The 21,298-nt window shown below is 41.3% G+C and overlaps 1 protein-coding gene across 2 annotated transcripts in view; it reads left to right on the top strand.

The window, feature by feature from the left end:
• The first annotated feature begins 18,977 nt into the window (after positions 1-18,977).
• LOC122460137 (interleukin-6 receptor subunit beta-like) overlaps positions 18,978-21,298 on the top strand; it is a 60,531-nt gene continuing 58,210 nt past the window's right edge. The window contains exons 1-2 of one of the 2 annotated variants that reach the window (XM_043514207.1): positions 18,978-19,096; positions 19,255-19,297. The gene's annotated coding sequence lies outside the window, so the exon portion shown is untranslated. The remainder of the gene's footprint in view (positions 19,097-19,254; positions 19,298-21,298) is intronic. The other variant, XM_043514208.1, reaches the window with a different exon arrangement.

The raw sequence follows: 21,298 nt of genomic DNA, 5'->3' as shown, positions 1-21,298 counted from the left end.
TCTTGGAGTCATTGTGATAGTTCTCTGGAGAAAGTAAATAAGGAAGTGTTATTTACTCCTTCTCATAACACAAGAACTAGGAGTCACCAAATGAAATTAATAGGCAGCAGATTTAAAACAAACAAAAGGCAGTATTTTTTCATACAATGCACAGTCAGTCTGTGGAACTCCTTGCCAGAGGATGTTGTGAAGGCCAAGACTATGAAAGGGTTCAAAAAATCAGCCAGGATGGGCAGGGATGGTGTCCCTAGCCTCTGTTTGTCAGAAGCTGGGAATGGGCAACAGGGGATGGGTCACTTGATGGTTACCTGGTCTGTTCATTTCCTCGGTGGCACCTGGCATTGGCCACTGTCAGAAGACAGGATACTGGGCTAGATGGACCTTTAGTCTGACCTAGTATGGCCGCTCTTACATTCTTATGCTCTCTTACAGTATAACAGAAACAAATATTTCTAACATAGATCCCATTCACACTGTACTGACTGTAAATGAAAAATATATATAATTTGAACTCGACATGGGATGTTGTATAAATGATTGATTCAAATATTGTGTGCAGCCCTAATCGTAAAGTATAAGAGATGCAAAAAGGAACGTGTTTTTTAATAGGAAGCTGTACGCCTTGTTTTTCATTTTGTATACAAAGAATATAGGCCCAGGCCCATATCTGCTGCAGTTCTAATGGTCTCACTTTCTAGTACCTAAAAGCTTGAAAGACAATATAACCCTAATCCTAATACAGCTAACTAATGAGTGATTTCCTTTATCTTTGTAGTGACAGATCTGCTGCTTTTGAATCTAAAATCTTTGGCTCAAGTCCTATCGAGGATGAATTCTTCATACATGGCCTAGATATTGGAACCAACCTTTTCAAATTTGGGTTTTGAAGTGTTCTTTAACATGTGCATCGCATTTTGACACCTAAATAAGTGGCCTGGTTTTCAGAGGTGTTGAATACATTGAATACAAATGATAAATCAATTGGAGTTGTAAGTGCTCTGCAGACATATCTAATTTTGGATATAAACGTCTGGTTTTAAGTAGCCATATTTGAAAAAATTGGCATAGTTAAAACCAAACTGTGCTGTGTCAGCCAAGCTGCAGGAAGTTCTGTTGTGGAGTTCTGATCCTTGTGTGATGAGTTATTTTAATTTCTGTAGTGGTTTTGTATTTTTTCTGTTGTAACGTTTTGAAGTCTACATGTCTGGGAACTTAGATAATATAATGATTACGGTTTACATTTTGATTCCGTGATATATGTCAGCCACATCATGGACTTTGATTTCCACCCTAATACTTTCATTTTGAAATCTGTCTCAATTTAATTCCACTTACAGTGCAAAGACATCTCATTCAAACTCCTGTAGACAATGAGCCTGCCATCTCTTTATTGCCCATGTTTCTGCACCATACAGCATTGCAAGGAACATCATTATTCTGTACAGTTAGGCTTTTCATCTCAGTGGCATACACTAGTCATACAACCCCTGAGACATTATTCCTGTCAGGATCGAGGCCCTCTGCTGCACTTGCTTAGCACTTCTGTTGCCGTAACAAAACCAGCTGGACTGCCTAATGGACCACCCAGCTTGATTGGCTATTGAAGCCAGCAGGCCTGTTCTTAAACCTAGCAGCAGCAGTAGTTCACTGGCTGCTCAACACACCGGCCCATTGTGTCTCTGCCTCCTTTTGCTCATCTCTCCATGCCCTGCTCCTGCTCTTCCACAGTTCCAGCCCAGATCCTGCCCTGCACCCAGCCTTGTTCTCATCCTGTTCCAGCCTTGCTCCTGCCTTCCCTGACACCTGGTTTCAACCCTTGGCTGTGACACCAGACTCTGCCTCTGCCTCAACCCTTGGCTTTGGCATTGAGACTCAGACCATTAGGCTTGACTGCCTATGACCCGATCTGCTGACAGTTCCATGCTCTTCCAGCACTCCCCAGTCTGGATTGTATCTTATCTTCAAGCTCATTGTCTTCCAAGACCCAGGTGCCAAGGTACTACAGTTTGATTTAGTCTCACTCCATTAATCTCTATGTCCAATTTCCATTTGGCACAGACCCACACAGCCTCAGTCTTAGTCATGCTCATTTTCATCCATGCCAGTTTAGCTGTGTTTGCCTCTGGTTCACTATTTCCTCTAAGTCTGCTTTTGAGGGTGTCCTTATTGCTATGTCATCTGCATATAGTAGCTTCTTACCTTTTCCCATTGGGATCTTCCTGTAGACATAGTCCATCAGTATGATAAACAACAACGGATTTAGGGCCAACCTGGTGCAGTCCAACTTTCACTTCAAAGGAATTTGTCATTCCAAAACATATTCACATCACTGTTTTAGGGGATGTATATAGGGCATTCACCATAGTTATAAATCCTCAGACATTCCCTATTTCCTCAGCACTGGTATGAGCAGCCTTTTATCCACTTTATCATATGCCTTTTCTAAGTCTATAAAAGCCTAGAAGTTATGCTGTTGAGATTCTAGCTGCTTTTCTATCACTTGCCAAATTACAAACATGTCATCTGTGGTTCCTCATCTTTTCTTAAAGTCGAACTGGTCTTGCTCAAGAAGGGCTTCCACCATTCTTCTAATCCTAGCTATGTGCCACTATTTTCATCCCATGCAACAATAGCTTTATCCCTCAGTAGTTTCATGGATGCTTCCCTTCTTATGTACTGGGACCGGGATAGACTTGCACCAATCTTCAGGAATTTTCTTTTCTCACTATATGGTTTTAACAACTCTGCTCATCTACCTTACTGTTCTTAATTTCCTGAACTGCCTTTCTCACCTCCTCTTCTGTTTATGTCAGGTTCAGGCACCTCATTAGGATCTCATTTTGGCAAATCCAGTCTAAAGGGGTTTATCTCATATAAGAGGTTCTCAAGTATTGTTTTTCTCTCTCTCCTTCAGTTGTTCAGGTATTCCTAACAGTCTCTCCTGAACATTATTTTCAAGTTGTTAACCATCCTTCTCTTTGTGTGTCATTTTTGCAATGCTTATAGATCTTTTGGCAGCCAGCTGTGAGTCATTTACATGCTCAGCACACAAATCATCTAGGATACTCTTTGGGCTTCTTCATAGCCCACATGGTAACTTGCTTTGCTTCTTTTTTGTCATTTTCATTCACACTCAAAAATAAATGAATTTATTTTTTTTAAACACAGGATTTTCTTGTTTCATTTCGCTACTTGTATTTCATCAGTTCACAACCCCTCCTCTCTTTCCCTTGGCTTTCCTCATCTGCATCATCCACAAATCTCTTCCACTGCCACTATCTGTGTTCCTTTGAGGTGATTCCACTCTTCTTCTGCTGATGCCAAATTTGTTTTCGGATACTTATTCTATACTGCTTGCACACCTCTGTGCCACATTTCCCCATAACTTCCGGTACTTACATTTTTTTTAAGCTTAGTTTTCCCCTTGTCCAACACTGTACCACAATCTTTGCTACAAGAGGTTTGTGTTGCACTGTTAGCATTTCACTAGGTATCACTTGCAGTCCATAACTCCACTGAGTCCTTTGAGATTCCTTCAGGAACATCAGAACAATCTGGCTTTTGTTTCCACCATTGATCATCATAGAATCATAGAATATCAGGGTTGGAAGGGACTTCAGGAGGTCATCTAGTCCAACCCCCTGCTCAAAGCAGGACCAGTCCCCAACTAAATCATCCCAGCCAGGGCTTTGTCAAGCCTGACCTTAAAAACTTCTAAGGAAGGAGACTCCACCACCTCCCTAGGTAACTCATTCCAGTGTTTCACTATCCTCCTAGTGAAAAAGTTTTTCCTAATATGTAACCTAAACCTCCCCCACTGCAACTTAGACCATTACTCCTCATTCTGTGATCTGCTACCACTGAGAACAGTCTAGATCCATCCTCTTTGGAACCCCCTTTCAGGTAGTTGAAAGCAGCTATCAAATCCCCCCTCATTCTTCTCTTCTGCAGACTAAACAATCCCAGTTCCCTCAGCCTCTCCTCATAAGTCATGCTTCCAGTCCCCTAATCATTTTTGTTGCCCTCCGCTGGACACTTTCCAATTTTTCCACATCCTTCTTGTAGTGTGGGGCCCAAAACTGGACACAGTACTCCAGATGAGGCCTCACCAATGTCGAATAGAGGGGAACAATCACGTCCCTCGATCTGCTGGCAATGCCCCTCTTCTACATCCCAAAATTCCATTGGCCTTCTTGGCAACAACGGCACACCGTTGACCCATATCCAGCTTCTCGTCCACTTTAACCCCTAGGTCCTTTTCTGCAAAACTGCTGCCTAGTCATTTGGTCCCTAGTCTGTAGCGGTGCATGGGATTCTTCCATCCTAAATGCAGGACTCTGCACTTGTCCTTGTTGAACCTCATCAGATTTCTTTTGGCCCAATCCTCTAATTTGTCTAGGTCCCTCTGTATCCTATCCCTACCCTCCAGTATATCTACCACTCCTCCCAGTTTAGGGTCATCTGCAAACTTGCTGAGGGTGCAATCCACACCCCTCCAGATCATTAATGAAGATATTGAACAAAACCGGCCCGAGGACCGAACTTGGGGCACTCCACTTGATACTGGCAGCCAACTACTAGACATCGAACCATTGATCGCTACCCATTGAGCCCGACAATCTAGCCAGCTTTCTATCCACCTTATAGTCCATTCATCCAGCCCATACTTCTTTAACTTGCTGCAAGTTGATTGATGTATGTAACCAAATGAGTCACTCTCTTTTGGAACCATATATTAGCTATTATCCATTGTTTTGCAATACACATGACTAGTAGTGCTTTCCCTTCCTCATTCGTAGTTGCCAACGCTGCATTTTCCTAAAACACATTTCATACTCCCCACCTCCGTTCTTGCCTGTATGCGCATTCAGATCACCCAGCACCAGCAGGGGCTGCTGTGTTTGCTAGTGCCTGCAAGTCTTGGTGGAGACTCTCCTCTTCTTCATTACATCCTTGTTGCGGTGCATATACTGATATCACAGACACAATGCACTCTTTAACTTGGACTGTATAGCCATCACTCACTCACTTAATCTAACAACTTCAACACCATCTTCCTCAAAAAGAAAAGGAGTACTTGTGGCATCTTAGAAACTAACACATTTATTTGAGCATAAGCTTTCTTGAGCTACAGCTCACTTCATTGGATGCATTCAGTGGAGAAAAAAAAATGCATCCAATGAAGTGAGCGGTAGCTCATGAAAGCTTATGCTCAAATAAATGTGTTAGTCTCTAAGGTGCCACAAGTACTTTGAGAATACAGACTAACATGGCTGCTACTCTGAAACACATCTTCCTCAGTAATTCTCATTACCACCTAACTACATTATGCCCTCTTTTGTCACCTACATAGAAGAGTTTGCAATCTAAGCCCAACACCTTTGTTGTATACCTAGTGCTTTGTGTTTCCTGAAGACACAGAATATCAGTCATATCAGCTACTTCCATACCTTTGCCCATCAAACTGGACTCATTTCAGTGTTGCTACTTTTATGATATTGGTCTTCTTTGGCTGTGCCGGTCACTGCTTTTCATTTGACTCTTTGCTCTGACTACTAGTTCCCCGACCCTCTACAGGACAGTTCAGAGACCAGCTGCCAGAAATCCTATAAGCCGGGGGCTGCCAGGCTTGAGGGGGGCCAGCTTATGGCATGGGGTGAAATGTCTTTCCACTATTAGCAGTAGTCCTTGGTGGAGATACAGGCCAGTCTACCCTTCTTATAACTGGTGTCTATTACTGCCCTTTGAAAACCTGCCACAAAAAAGAAGAAAATGGTTTGTACTGATGTGGGAGAGACCAGGTGGGTGAAGTAATATCTTTTATTGGACCAACTGGTATAGGATGCATCTTGTCTCTCTAATATCCTGGGACTGAAACAGCTAGAACTACACTGCACTGATGTAGTCACCTTCAGCCAATAAGAACTGCAGTGTATTGGTTAACACCCTGGTATTTTATTCTATTTAAACTAATTATTTTACAACAAATGTTTCAGTGGTCATGCAATCACAAATTAGAGATGGAAAGGAATTATTACATCTACATTCTATTAACTCTATTCTTGGGCGCCTTTTCTAATCTATTTAATCTGTCAAGAGCAATCAGGAGTCCAAAAGCACTGCTGCAAGGGTGTAGAAAGAGGAGTTCTATAGATAAAAGTGAATATCTGATCAGTGTGGAGCATTAAGAAAACAACTTGAATGTTTGAAGCAGCATTAATTCTTTCTGGGCCCTTCTGTGGCTGCTACTTTGAATTGTGGGGGGACATATCCAGTAGCAGCATGGCTCCTCTATTTAGCAGCTGTAGTTTACTTTTTAATGTAAATCCATTGTATGGATACTATACAAGAATGGAATCAAGCATTCAAACTAACAAGCTCTGTTGCTATAATTTAGTAAAGGCTTCTATTTTCATAGTGAAGAATACAAAAAGAAAACTCTCTCAAGTTTTAGGCTAGTGTGGAATTCAGTTCTAGCCCCAGTAAAATATTTTTATAGCAGCAATTCTGACAACCTCTTAATCATTACCCTGAGCACTTTGTGGTCCGAACTGGTGTAAAACAGGGTTGTGTACTGACACCCACCCTTTTCTCCATTTTCTTAGCAGCTATGAAAATGTTAATCCAAGACCATTTGCCACAGGGCATTGGCATCCAATATTGGACTGGCGTTAATTTCTTCATCCTTTCAAATCTCCGTGGCAGAACAAAAGTAATATCGGCAACAATAACTGAACTCCAGTATGTAGATGATTGAGCTGTAGTTGCACATTCAAAGGAGGCTCTACAAACAGCCCTTAATTGCTTCTCTGAAGCTTACAAAAGCCTAGGGCTAACTCTGAACATCAACAAAACAAAAGTTCTCCACCAGCCAGCTCCCGGTCAATCATCAGGCCCAGCAAGGAAGATCACATTGACAAAGAACTGGAATATGTAGAATACTTTGCCTGGCAGAGATACTTGGCAGCCATCTCTCACAGAGGGCAGACATAGATTCAGCACAGAATCTGCTGTGCCAGCCTTGCCTTTGGCAGACTGTCTGGCCATGTGTTCAGCAATCACAACATCAGAACACACACTAGACTTTTAGTTTATAAAGCACTGGTAATACCAACTATCCCCTATAGCTGTGAGACTTGGGTGACATATAGAAAACATCTGAAAAACCTGGAACGCCAGCATCAGTACGTTCTTTGGAAGATCCTAAACATTAACTGGGAGGATCACCACACTAATGCCAGTGTCCCCACAGAGGCCAATATCTTCAGTGTTGAGGCCCTGATTATCCAGCACCAGCTGAGGTGGAGTGGGCACTGTGTGCACATGCCTGATGTATGCTTACCAAAACAACTGCTGTATGCCCAACTCACCAAAGGAGAAAAGAATTGGGGAGGCCAAAAGAAACATTTTAAAGACATCCTCAAGGTAAACATCAAGAGATATGGCAATGACACCACATACTGGGAGACAGTAGCCCAGGACAGGGATAACTGGCAAAAACTTGTTAGAGTGGCAACATCCATTTCTGAGGAAAATCACCTGGTCACAGGGGTGAAAGTAACATTAAGCGCTTACCAGTACGGGGGCCCGGCTCTGGGCCCCCAGAAGGGGTGGAGCCTCGGGTGGAAGGGGCAGGGCTGGGGGCCAGCCTCCCCCAGCCAGCCCATCCGCGCTGCCTGGCCTGTGCTGCCAAGGGCTCTGGTGGTGATTAAAGGGCCCGGAGCTTTGGCTGCTGCCGCGGTAGCACTTTAATGTCGGCTGCATATGGTTGGGTACCGGCAGCCAGTTCTTACCAGCACACCGTACCAGCCCACATTCACCCCTGCCCAGTCACAGAAAAAATGTCAAAAAAGAAAAGACAGACGACTGTCATGCAGTAATTGTGGCCCAACCCTGACTTCCAACACCACCTGCAACGTCTGCTAATGAGCCTGTGGAGCCTCAAGGATTGGACTCCTCACTCATCAAAGGACCTTTAAAAAATAAACACCTGTGAAAGAGATCGACCTCGAGGGATTGCTGACACACACCCTGTTAGGAAACACTGCCATATTAGAATCAAATCTTTTAGCTTTCAGGTTTGCTTTTTGATTTTTACAGAATGTATGACAGGTGATGTGAGATAGCACACTACTGAGTCTGGCTTTTGTCTTTTGATCTGTGAAGATAAGTTTCTTTGAGGGGAATAGAAGATAAAAAACTGCATCCTGTAGCAGTTAAATTTCTTCTAGTCTACACTGTAATTTTTTACTTGTTAAATTACTTTTTATGAAAGCAACACATTTCCCAATAATGAGAGAATAAGATATAAGATAGTAACAAAAATAAATGTGACCTTTCTTGGATCTTTCCCTTCACTTTCTGCTTCTCTTTCTATGTACAGTATGTGCTATAATGTGACTGAGAACTTGACCATAGAAATACATACAAAACCTACACAGCAATACCTAGAAGCTTATCGGTGTTTCTGATCTATGACATGGGCGTCAGAAATTTTTTGTAGTTCTCTTCATGATTCAGTAGCTCTGTTAAGCAAAAAGACATGACAGGATGTATATCATGCTGGGACATTGCCATGTCCGCAGTGAACTTCACACACCACAGAAAACATGTTTATGGAGAGCTGTGTGTGACGTTCCAGAAATAGACCCCTAGTAACACTTTGTGGGGGGTTTGGACAGTTGGCTCCTTGTAAGTATACATCCAAGTAGTCTCCCCTTGGACCTACAGCCAACAATACCCCCATTCACAGAGCTTCCCTTGCAGCCATTCTGCCCATGCCCAAGTGGAAGGGAGAAGTGGGACTAGTGGCATGAAGAGTCTTGTGCAGACCATTAATAGATGGGTGAATTGCTGAAATGACTACTCAGGTCTGTGTGTTTGTGTAAGGATTCCAGGATTGGGCCCAGAAAAGGGAAAGAAATGAGGAAGAGGAGAGCAGAGCAAAGATGACAAATGGCAATTAAAAATACAGAAGAATGAATTGGGGTATGGCAACCATGGTCCAGAGAAATAAGGGAACCTAGAACAACAGTTACTAATAACAGAAATCAGAGTAGCAGCCGTGTTAGTCTGTATTCGCAAAAAGAAAAGGAGTACTTGTGGCACCTTAGAGACTAACAAATTTATTTGAGCATAAGCTTTCGTGAGTTACAGTTGTTTTCTAATGCAATGCTTTTTTCTTCCATTTCTTCCTCTCTAAAGCAGTTTGACTAGGATGCCTTTAGCTTTTGCTTCACACCTAGGATGCTGAATATGGGGCTAAACAGAGCCTTGGCCCTTTACCCTTCACTGCTATTGAAATAGTGCTCCAAGCGATTTGGATCTGATGTGCCAGGCCACTGTTTCTCTCTTTTGGAACCCACTTTGTTTTGCTTTTGAGAACCAAGCCCAGTTCCATCCACTTCAAATGTGTTGTTTGTTCTCCTTTTTTGTGTTCACAGCTTTCTATAACCACATACCCCAAACAAATTTCTGAGTATTTTTCCTCTCCTCAGAGTAAATACCTTGGGCCTGATTCTCCATTGCCCTAAAGACTTTGTCTAATAATTACTCCAGTGCAAAATGAGGGTAAATTGCCTGTCATTGTCATTTGGTAGCATTTTACACCCACTTTGAACTGGTATAAATGACTATACAATATACAGTGCATAGCAGAATCAGGGCCCAGTCTTGAATTGGTTCTATAGAGATAGCCCATACTTTTCTCTGAGATGCTCCCATATGCTTTGTTTTAGGCCAGGTCTGTATGTACAACGCTGCCGCACATCTGATGAAGAAGCTCTATGTTGACAGGAGAGAGCTCTCCTGTTGGCATAAAAAAACACCACCGTGAGCAGCAGAAGCTATGTCAACTGGAGAAGCTCTCCTGCTGACATAGTGCTGTGCACATAAGTGCTTATGTCAGTGTAAATTATGTTGCTAAGGGGAATGTTTTTTTCATCCCTCTGAGCGACATAAATTATACCGTCATAGACTATAGTGTAGACCTTAATTTCATTTTGGTTTATATTTTCTGCTAGCTCCTTTGAGCTTTCAATGTGAACTGGAGAACCTAGGAAGGGTGGATTCATGGGCAATCAAGCTCATCTCTTGTCCAAGTAATGACTTTGAAGATGCTTTGCCAAACAAAGTTACTACAGCCCAATGGCTGGAGTGAACTGCAGGGGGTCTTTAGCCTCCTTGCCTTCACCTCCACCCCAGAGCTGAGAGATAGGAGAATCTTTTCAGTTAGCTTGTTCCAGGGCCCTGCCCACAACTCTCTTCCTACACATCTATCTAGTATCCAGCCTGGCTACATAGCCAGAGCACCGGGGTCTAGATCTGGAGCAATGCCATTTTGCTGCATGGGGACCCTCTGCAGCCATGGTAAAGGTCCTGGCTTTGGCCTTCATTGTTTAAAGAGGAAGTTGAGTGTTGAGTCACTGATTTTATTTAATTATGTAGAAGAAACTGAGCCAAAAAGCTTAGATACAAACTTTCTCAAGTTTAGGGCTCTTCATAACTACAAGTTTAATTCAAGTTCATCTTTAATGATTAACTTCAGCTTTTGCATGCCCCTTGACTCTTATACCATTAATACATTTTTGCCATGCTGCTTCTACCCACTCCATTGGCGTTTCCCCTTATATAAGCACATTACAGTGGCTTGCAGCAATCACCCCAAACACTCCAGTATGACTACTGTAGCATACAGAGTTCTGGGTTTCTTTGCTGTAGAGCACAGTAGTACGTTGTTGTTTTTTTAAAAGCGTTTTCACTCCCAGGGTTTGCTCAAGTCCAATTTAAAAAAATCAGAATAAACCACCCTTAATGCAACACATTTCCTGTACCCCATCTCATGGCTTTACTTAGTCCTCATTGAGAACAATGATATTAACCTACACTTGGCACATCTGAACGCACATGATCATCGGGTCTCACAAAATAGAGAACATCAGAAAAGAAAATACCATGAGTTGTTTTGAACTACTAAGACATTTTAACAAGATGTAATTGATAGAGACAAATGGGCTTCAAAAGCTTCATGAAGGGAAGTGTGCAGACAGTGAGTGTGGTAGTTTATTGAAAATATACTTGTGTTGTAGGGTAAAGCAAATAATAATGCTGGTTAATTTGGAAGTCACCACAGTTTTATTTTTATCTGCTCTTTACACTTTTCATTTCTGCCATTATCTTTATATCTGAGGCTAAATAGATTTTTAGGCTGAAAGCTCACAGGAGACAAGGAGTCAATACAAAACCCTAAGATACAATATAGACAGATGGAGATTGGATGAGGGAACCAAAAAAAAAAAAAACCACACACACACACACACACACACACACACACACACACACGGGAAGGAAACAAAGATACAGGGCTAACTTTGAAATGAGTAACTAACACAGTGATTGTAAGAGCAGCGGAATCTGGCCTTGAGGGAACAGTGTTTCTTGTGTTTGCAGTTTACACAGCTCTATGCCACAGTGATCTATGCCTTTGTGATCTCTGGGCTGGATGAGTGCAACTCACTATTGCAAAGGCAGTAATTTAAAATCATATATTGTACAGACTAGGCAGATTATTATTTCTCAAAACTGATGCTCTACCAGGCCAGAAGCATTGATGGAACTGGACTGACATGCTGGAACTAGACTTTTCCCAGATTATATTTACAGTTAAACTTCCTGGCATCTTTTAGAGCAATTCTGAGCCCTTCCTTAATTAAATCAAAACTCAAATGAGGCAGTGTGACTTTTGCCTAAATAAGGAGTTCAGGTTCAGGCTCCTATTTTGGACAAAGTAAAATGAATATTCTGCCTTTTTTACTTTTTTAAGATGCCTCACACCATGGTATCTGAAGCACCATACAACAATTAAAATAGTCTGAAGCATGCCCTAAATGGCAATTCTTGTAGCCTATCTTGTTCCTGCTATGCCTGCTTGGTTGTGTTTTGGGGATTTTTTTAAACTTTTTTTTTCCTTCTTGCCTTCTATTCAGTCCCATCTCCCCAGTTATGGGATGGGACTATGAAGAAGCCATTACTGACTTACTATCAAAGAGATGGGTCCTGGAGGTCTGTGAATGAAGAGGCAACTTCAGAGGTCGCATGGACCCATTAGGAACCTTTTAAATCCTGTAACCTTAAATTCCAGTTGGCTAGCATGATGTTACGTGAACTTCATCTTATTTTTAATGATCAAATTAGTCTCCAGCCAGAACAAGCTACTGTTGGTGACATGAGTGGACTCTGCAGATTATTTTTGTCTGTTTTCAGAACCTTGACTGTGCTTAAAGTTGACTTTTAGTGTTCCGTTCTAGTCATCGTACAGTTGGAACTGTGGTCCAGGAAGTCAGGCATGTGACTCTTTCTGCACTCACTTAGGGCCTGATCCAAAGCCTGTTGAAGTCAGAGTCTTTCTATTGACTTTAGGGAGCTTTGATCAGGCTCTTACACTGGTGTGAGTGAGTGTAAAACTGGTGTTAGTGAGAGCAGACACTTGGGATCTATTTCCCCATTCTGCCAGTGACTCATTGTGTGACTCAGACAAATCACTTACATTTTTTTATGCCTTACTTTTCCCAACTGGGGTGGGGGGAGAGTGGGGAGGGAGAAGCTCTCCTAGTTTTGTAAAGTTTTTTGAGCTCCACAAATGAAAAGCAGATAGTGAGTCAGTATCCTAGTTCTACCAATGTCAATTCAAAAATACTGAAGTTACTCTGGATTTACACTGGTGTAGATGTGATCAGAATCTGACCAAGCGACTGCCAAATATGATTAATAACAATGTTTAAAAAAATAAAACTGAATGCAAGGTAAAAGTGGATTAGGGCAAGAGGAAATAAGTTATGGCTGAAAGGATAGTGTTAGCATACAACTCTCTGTTGGGTTTCTGTTAAAATGTTTGATTTATTTTAGGGCTGTTGATTAACTCACATGATTAACTCAACAAAATTAATCACGATTAAATAAATTAATTGTGATTAATCACAGTTTTAATCGCACTGTTAAACAATAGAATACCATCTGAAATGTATTAAATATTTTGGATGTTGTTCTACATTTTCATATCTATTGTATTCTGTGTTATAATTGAAATCAAAGTGTATATAAGTTTTTTTACAAATAAACTTACAAATGTAGATTTTTTTGTTACATAACTGCACTCAAAAACAAAACAATGTAAAATTTTAGAGCTTAGAAGTCCTACTTCTTGTTCAGCCAATCATTCAGACAAACAAGTTTGTTTACATTTGAAGGAGATAATGTTGCCTGCTTCTTGTTTACATCACCTGAAAGTGAGAACAGGTGTTTTCATGGCACTGTTGTAGCCAGTGTTGCAAAATATTTATGTGCCAGATATGCTAAAGGTTTATATGTCCCTTCATGCTTCAATCACCATTCCAAGGGACATGCGTCCATGCTGATGACAGGTTCTTCTTGATTACAATCCAAAGCAATGCAGACCGACACATGTTCATTTTAATGATCTGAGTCAAATGCCACCACCAGAAAGCTGATTTTCGTTTTTGGTGGTTCAGGTTCTGTAGTCTCCCTATAGGAGTGTTGCTCTTTTAAGACTTCTGAAAGCATGCTCCACGCCCTGTCTCAATCAGTTTTTGGAAGGCACTTCAGATTCTTAAACCTTGGGTCGAGTGCTATAGCTATTTTTAAAAATCTCACATTGGTACCTTCTTTGCGTTTTGTGAATCTGCAATGAAAGTGTTCTTAAAATGAACAACATGTGCTGGGTTATCATCCGAGACTGCTATAACATGAAATATATGGCAGAATGTGGATAAAACAGAGCAGGGGACATACAATTCTCCCCAATGGAGTTCAGTCACATATTTAATTAATACATTATTTTTTTAACAAGCATCCTCAGCATGGAAGCACGTCCTCTGGAATGGTGGCCGAAGCATGAGGGGGCATGTGAATGTTTAGCATATCTGGCATGTAAAGACGTTGTAACGCCAGTTACACAAGTGCCATGTGAACACTTGTTCTTACTTTCAGCTGACATTGTAAATAAGAAGAGGGCAGCATTATTGGAGGATAGGAAGGTGATCAGGAACAGTCAACATGGATTCACCAAAGACAAGTCATGCCCGACCAACCTGATTGCTTTCTATGATGAGATGACTGGCTCTGTGGATATGGGGAAAGCGGTGGATGTGATATATCTTGACTTTAGCAAAGCTTTCAATATGGTCTCCCACAGTATTCTTGCCAGCAAGTTAAAAAAGTATGGATTGGATGAATGGACTAGAAGGTGGATAGAAAGCTGGCTAGATAGTCAGGCTCAACAGGTAGGGATCAACAGTTTGATATCTAGTTGGCAGCCGGTATCAAGTGGAGTGCCCCAGGGGTCAGTCCTGGGACCAGTTTTGTTCAACATCTTTATTAATGATCTGGATGATGGGATTATTTGCACCCTCAGCAAGTTTGCAGATCACACTAAGCTGAGGGAAGAGGTAGATATGATGGAGGGTAGGCATAGGGTCCAGAGTGACTTAGACAAATTGGAGGATTGGGCCAAAAGAAATCTGATGAAGTTCTACAAGGACAAGTGCAGAATACTGCACTTAGGAAGGAAGAATCCCATGCACTGCTACAGGCTGGGGACCGATTGGCTAAGCAGCAGTTCTGCAGAAAAGGACCTGGGGATTACAGTGGACAAAAAACTGGATATGAGTCAGCAGTGTGCCTTAGTTGCCAAGAAGGCGACTGGCATATTGGGCTGTATTAGTAGGAGCACTGCCAGCAGATCAAGGGAAGTGATTATTCCCCTCTATTCGGCACTGGTGAGGCCACACCTGGAGTATTGCTTCCAGTTTTGGTCCCCCACTACAGAAAGAATGTGGACAAATTGGAGAGAGTCCATCGGAGGGCAAAGAAAATGGTTAGGGCCTGGGGCACATGACTTACGAGGAGAGGCTGAGACAACTGGGGATATTTAGTCTGCAGAAGAGAAGAGTGAGGGAGGGATTTGATAGCAGCCTTCAATTATCTGAAGGGGGGTTCCAAAGAAGATGGAGATAGGCTGTTCTCAGTCATGGCAGATGACAGAACAAGAAAAAATGGTCTCAAGTTGCAGTGGAGGAGGTCTAGGTTGGAAATTAGGAAACACTATTTCACTAGGAGGGTGGTGAAACACTGGAATGAGTTACGTAGGGAGGTGGTGGAATCTCCATCCTTAGAGGTTTTTAAGGCTCAGCTTGACAAAGCCTTCGCTGGGATGATTTAGTTGGTGTTGGTCCTGCTTTGAGCAGGGGATTGGACTAGATGACCTTCTAAGGTCTCTTCCAACACTAATATTCTATGATTCTATGATTATCTCCTGTAAATGTAAACAAACTTGTTTGTCTTAGCAACTGGCTGAACAAGAAGTAGGACTACGTGGACTTGTAGGCTCTGAAGTTCTACATTGTTTTGTTTTTGAGTGCAGTTATGTAACAAAAAAATCTACAGTTGTATGTTGCACTTTCACAACAAAGAGATTGCACTACAGTACTTGTATTAGGTGAATTGAAAAATAGTATTTCTTTTGTTTTTTTACAATGCAAATACTTCTAATAAAAAATAAGTATGAAGTGAGCACTGTATACTTTGTATTCTGTGTTGTAATTGAAATCAATATATTGGAAAATGCAGAAAACATCCAAAATTATTAAAATAAATAGTATTCTATTATTTTTTAACAGTGCAATGAATCATGCATTTAATCATAATTAATTTTTTTAAATCGCTTGACAGCCCTAATTTATTTACAAAACAGTTTAGCCACTATAACTTAGAACATCAATATTTTTCAGACTAGCAGCTGATGAATACTTTAGGGTGTATATAACTTTATATGGTATGTCCCCAGTCTCCAAAGAGCTAATAGAAATTGCAGTAAAAGATATCACCATAGATTGGAGGAAAAGGGACTCATTCTGATCGGTCTAATAGCACTGTTATACCACTGTAATTCAACCGACTTTACTCTTGATTTATATCAGTGTAACCAAGAACAGATTCAGGCCGCAAAAGTCTATGTTACATTAGATGCTTCCTTTTGAAAAAAGATCCCTTTGTAAAATTTGTTTTCAATTGTTTGTTGCTTGAAGTATGGTCCCTTCTGGTAACATCTGTTTTCTGCTTCTCATGGGCTGCATTTTAGTATAGTGAAAAACTTCATCACAGGATGGAAAAAATAAAACTTGTCAAAATGTACACGTTTGTTTTCTGCATAGCCAATGGAGTTCCTAGTTGCATGTCCATGCAATCTCAACAGTGGGTATTGAGTACACAGGTTATTGATTTTCTTTTTCTGTACCTTATGTGAGATTTTCCATTTTATAGTCAGAACTGGTTATAGTGATTCAGCACATTGCAGAAGCCAGTCCTATGATTTACATTTACAAAAAGTCCAAAAGAAATAGCTTATGTGGGGAGGGTGAAAATGAAATTGTCTGTTTAGGCCTTACAGGTAACAGGGTTTTTGGTGAAAGTTAAAGAGAGCATGGTCAGATCACTAGCTGTGTTTCCTGCATCTTGCATCAAAAAAAAATGATAAAACCAAATAAAAATATGAAACCCTTTAAAAATAAATTAGTTTCACAGCACCCAAAATGCACAGAATATCCAGATGCTGGAAGCCTGAATAGAGCTGGAAAAACTATCCTGTTGACTCAGCTTGAAAGCCAGACCAGGTGAGTCCTATTAGCTCCGACCCAGGGTTATAAAGGATTTCAGTGTCTGTCTTGTGGAACATGGATATGGAGAAGGAAAAGAAATCTTGCCAAGGAAAACACTAGGAACACCCAAACTGATATGAAGGTGGGATTGATGGCAGCAGCAGCTTCTTAGGTTAACGTTGATAGTCATTATTATTTAAGAAGCAACAAAAGCAGACGTAGGCCAGAGGCTAAGTGTGATGCTGGCAGACCAGGTGCCAGCTCAAGCCAATGTCCCTAGGTCTGCGCTGATCACAGATAAATACATTGTGGGAACCAGTCTGGATCATTTATGTGTTATTAGTGTTAAAATAGGAATTAGAATTGTAAGAATGTGTTTAGACTTTATGAAATGCTTGTAAATTGCTGCATGTGCTAATCTCACTTGCAGTATCTGTATTCCATGTTACAAGGTAATATTTAAAGTCTTGTCTACACTTAAAATGCTTCAGCAGCACAGCTGCACAACTGCAGTGCTTCAGTGGAGACACTACCTGTGCTAACAGGAGAGACACTATCTATGTCAATCCTGCATTTCGCTTTATACTGATTGATACTTTGTTAGTGATCGTATGAGACTGATCCTTCTCCAGGCGAATGGGAGTGTTGATTGTTGAGGAACATAGGTCCTAGGTGTTGAGCACTGAGACAGGGTCAGGCCAGATGGCTACAAGAGAGTGGACGAAAGTAGATACATTAGTTCCAGGTTAAGCAGGTCCCTTTTCCCTGGGTAAGATAACAGGGACTATTCCAGAACACTCAGGAACTTTCTAGAACTAATTAAGGCAGGCAGGCTAATTAGAACATCTGTAGCCAATTGGGAAGCTGCTAAAATTAATTAAGGCTAATCAGGACACCTGGTTTAAAAAGGCTGTCACTTCAGTTAGTGAGGTGTGCGGGTAAGGAGCTGGGAGTGAGAGGATGTGCTGCTAGAGGACTGAGGAGTATAAGTGTTAACAGACACCAGGAGGAAGGTCCTGTGGTTAGGACAAAGAAGGTGTTGGGAGGAGACCAAGGGGAAGCAGCCCAGGGAATTGTAGCTGTCGCGCAGCTGTTCCAGAAGGCACTCTAGACAGCTGCAGTCCACAGGGCCTTGGGCTAGAACCCAGCGTAGAGGGCAGGTCCAGGTTCCCCCCATACCTCCCAACCCAAACCTCCCTGACCCAATACAGGAGCTTCCACCAGAGGGGAAGGTCTCTGAGCTGGTCCCCGACCCACATGGTGGACCAGCAGAAATTGCGGGGATTGTTCTTACTCTTTTTTCCCCATGCTGGCTGAGTGATGAGGATATCTGAGTGAACGGCAGATTTGAGCCACGAAAGTGACCAAACTGAGGGCTACTGTGGATCTCTGAGGCAAGCAAAATCCGCCAATTAGTGCAGGACCCACCAAGCTAGAGGAGGAACTTTGTCACAGCATACATAAACGTATAAGACTGAATGAGGAATGGGTTTTTAAAAACAGTCATTACATTCACTTTCTATTTTCAGAAGAAGCTGGTAATATCTGAAAACAGACAGATAAAATTAACATGTAACATGCGCTCAGAGGCAAGCCATGATCAAAGCACTATTGATTCAAAACAAGGTACTCACAACACGTGACCCGCATAAGAAGCTGTCAGCTTGTTTCTGTAAAATGCCATGCATCTACTCCCACTTTCTCCACAAAACAACCCCATACTCTAAGGGTGTATCGACACTGCAGCTGAGTAGGTAGCCAGATCAGTGCAGGTAGACAGACACACACACTAGCTCTGCTTGACCTAGCACACTACAAATTTCAGTATCACCAGGGTAACAGCGATGGCAGTTCGGGCTAGCTGTCCAAGTTCAAACCTGCCTGGAATGCGAGCTGCCCATGCTATCCTGGCTACATTAGTTTTAGCACACTTGTGCATGTCTCTCTACCCCTGAGATTGTGAATTGCTTGCTCTTCTGTATTCTGTGTTCACTATCTAGTATATATATTATTTGTGGTTTGTACAGGATTCGGGGGGGGGGCGGATTTTTTCACCCTGTTGTGTGTAACTCAACCTTTTGACGGTCTTTGATTAGAGAACACATTAGGGTGTAATCCTGATTCTCTTTGAGATAATATGTAAATATTTTAGCAATAAGCTATTTTTGATGTAACTTGAAATTGACAAGGAGGAAAGTGGGTGGGGTGAAGATTTCCCTGTGGTTCCAAATTTCCCTCAAGGGGTATGGCTCAGGGCTGTGTGGGATCTCTTCTGTACAACATGTCAGAGTTAGTCTCTGAGGTCAGAAACACAATGTGTTTCTTTGGCAACTACACTCTGCAAGAATCTGTCCTACCTTTTACTATCTTGGAGTCCTGGAGGCGAACCTAGAGGAAGTGGCGTTGGGTACAGTATCCTACTGTCTGTGAACTGATTTTTAATGAAAGCTAACCTTGGTTAGAAGGGAGATAAATTGAACTTCAGTCTTTACTACTAAAACACCAAAAATGTATTAATTTATTATAATGTCCATAGGTCACAGAAACAATATTTATTTAAAATAACTATATTATACAATTTCAGCAAAGGGGAATGAAGATTTCTCAGCTACTGTACTTCAAACCAGGTAGGACCTTAATTAAATATGCTATATTGCTTACCATATACAATATAACTGTATAATTGATGTGTCTATTGGTTACTGGGTTGATTTTAAGGCATTGGCTTGACTTATGAAGCTTTAAATGGTCTAACCTATCTATCCAAGACCCTGATGCAACAAACTTATTCACCTGGGGAGACTCCTACTGATTTCAGTGGGGCTCAGTATGAATGCAGTGGTCTATCCACAGGACTGCAACTGCAGGATCAGAGTCTAACTACCACAGCTAGTGACATATGGGGATGCATGAGCTGGAGCCCCATTGGTAGAAAGCTAAAAAAGCCTCACAGGGTATTCTTCATTTAGGCCCCCATCTTTAAAACACAATTCCTCTTCAGAATATAATAGAAAGAGATTGTTAATAGGGGAGGGTTAGAGTGAGTAAGAGATTCTGTTGTGGGGGGGTTACATTAATTTTTGTTGTTGTTGCTAGGTTATTGTTATCTAGGGTAACTGATGGATTGGTGGAAGTGGTTTATTTTAAGATTGTGTTTTGAAGAGCTGCAGGGTGCCCAGAACCTGCAATGGTTGTCTTATTGTAGAATAGTACAAATTTAAACAAATGAGAGGAGGCGCTGAAGAAATCTAGTAGAACATTGGCTTTATGCAACAGCCTTTTTTTTCTCTGGAAACTTGGACTGAAAATCTGCTTTCGTCCCAAATGAATCGAATTTGGTGGTCTTGTCTAGTCAACATTGAACATTTGCCAACATCTCAGAGAATGATATTCAACCTGGTTTGCAGAGACCAGGAAAACCCATTTCACTTCTGATATAAGACCAGACCTGCAAGGGTGAAAGGATAAGATTGAAAGGTTGCAGAAAGTGGCTATTTTAAAAGTACATTTTACATAGAATAATTCAGGCTTCATTATATATAAAAAGGTTACTATAGGAACTTGGCAGCTCTGCTATAATTAAAGATGAGTTCTTATTCATTCCTATTAGAAATTCCAGTTTTCAGCACTTTATCATCTCGGCTATTTTGAGTCCCAAGGTTCTATTATACTTGTTATATTTGGCCCAAATTCTTTATTTTTAAAATGGCATTAAAGCAATATTGAGTTTTGGAGTGCCAATAAATATTATTTGGACTTAGTTTATGGTGTTTTCCCCTCTAAGCTTCCCCATACCCTACACTTACCAAATTCAATATATTTGCTGCTGGACTGTCTTGTTCTCAGTGCAGGCTCTCTTCACTGGAAAACAGGCTGCCTTAAATGTGATTATCCCTCTGGTTTCAAATGAGTACTTTGTATTTAATGAAGTTGGCGCTATTGTTTCCTCCTCATTTGTTTCATCTCTTGTCTTTTATGATCTAATCTATAACTCTTTGATCCACTGTTTCTGCCATCAAACTATAATTGACAAGTTGACTTATTTTTTGAGTTTTTCTTCAGCAATGATATATCTTAACAATGGAAAAGAACAATCCCTGCCAACTATTCTTGTGTGGTTTTGAGCAATCTTATTTTTGAGTGTCTCAGAATACTGTATCCTTCCCTACCTCCACCCCTTCTCTTCGGGACAGTCTAAAAGATCTCACAAGTAACGACTTGTCTAGGGGGTAGTTTAAAATGGATTGATTAGACATGCATTATTTAACTTGCAGTATGTAAGCTGCACTTTCAATCTGCATTACTGTGTACACACAGAGGCAGCTTGCTGAGTACTAAGCATACGACATTCTCTAGAGCATGCCATGGCTATATTTTTTGCTGCTTAGCAGTGTGCATTTTGGGATTTTTCTTGCTCTGCATTGTGGGATGCATAGCAGAAGCCAGGCAGGTTTCCAAAGGCTTCACCCCATGCTTCCTTTCTGATTGAGCTAACTCTGTTTTTGAATTATGGTCAGCCAGCATGGACCCAACAATGCTCAGCAATACTATACTGGCAACTCAGAATAGGCAGAGGCTGCTTGGGCCATATTTCAGCACTCAAAGTTGGATGAATTCAGAGCTGGCAA

Source organism: Dermochelys coriacea, chromosome 5, assembly GCF_009764565.3.
Source record: "Dermochelys coriacea isolate rDerCor1 chromosome 5, rDerCor1.pri.v4, whole genome shotgun sequence".
Lineage (NCBI taxonomy): Eukaryota > Metazoa > Chordata > Testudines > Dermochelyidae > Dermochelys > Dermochelys coriacea.
Note: the sequence above shows the minus strand (reverse complement) of the source record. Positions and strands in the feature narration are given on the sequence as shown.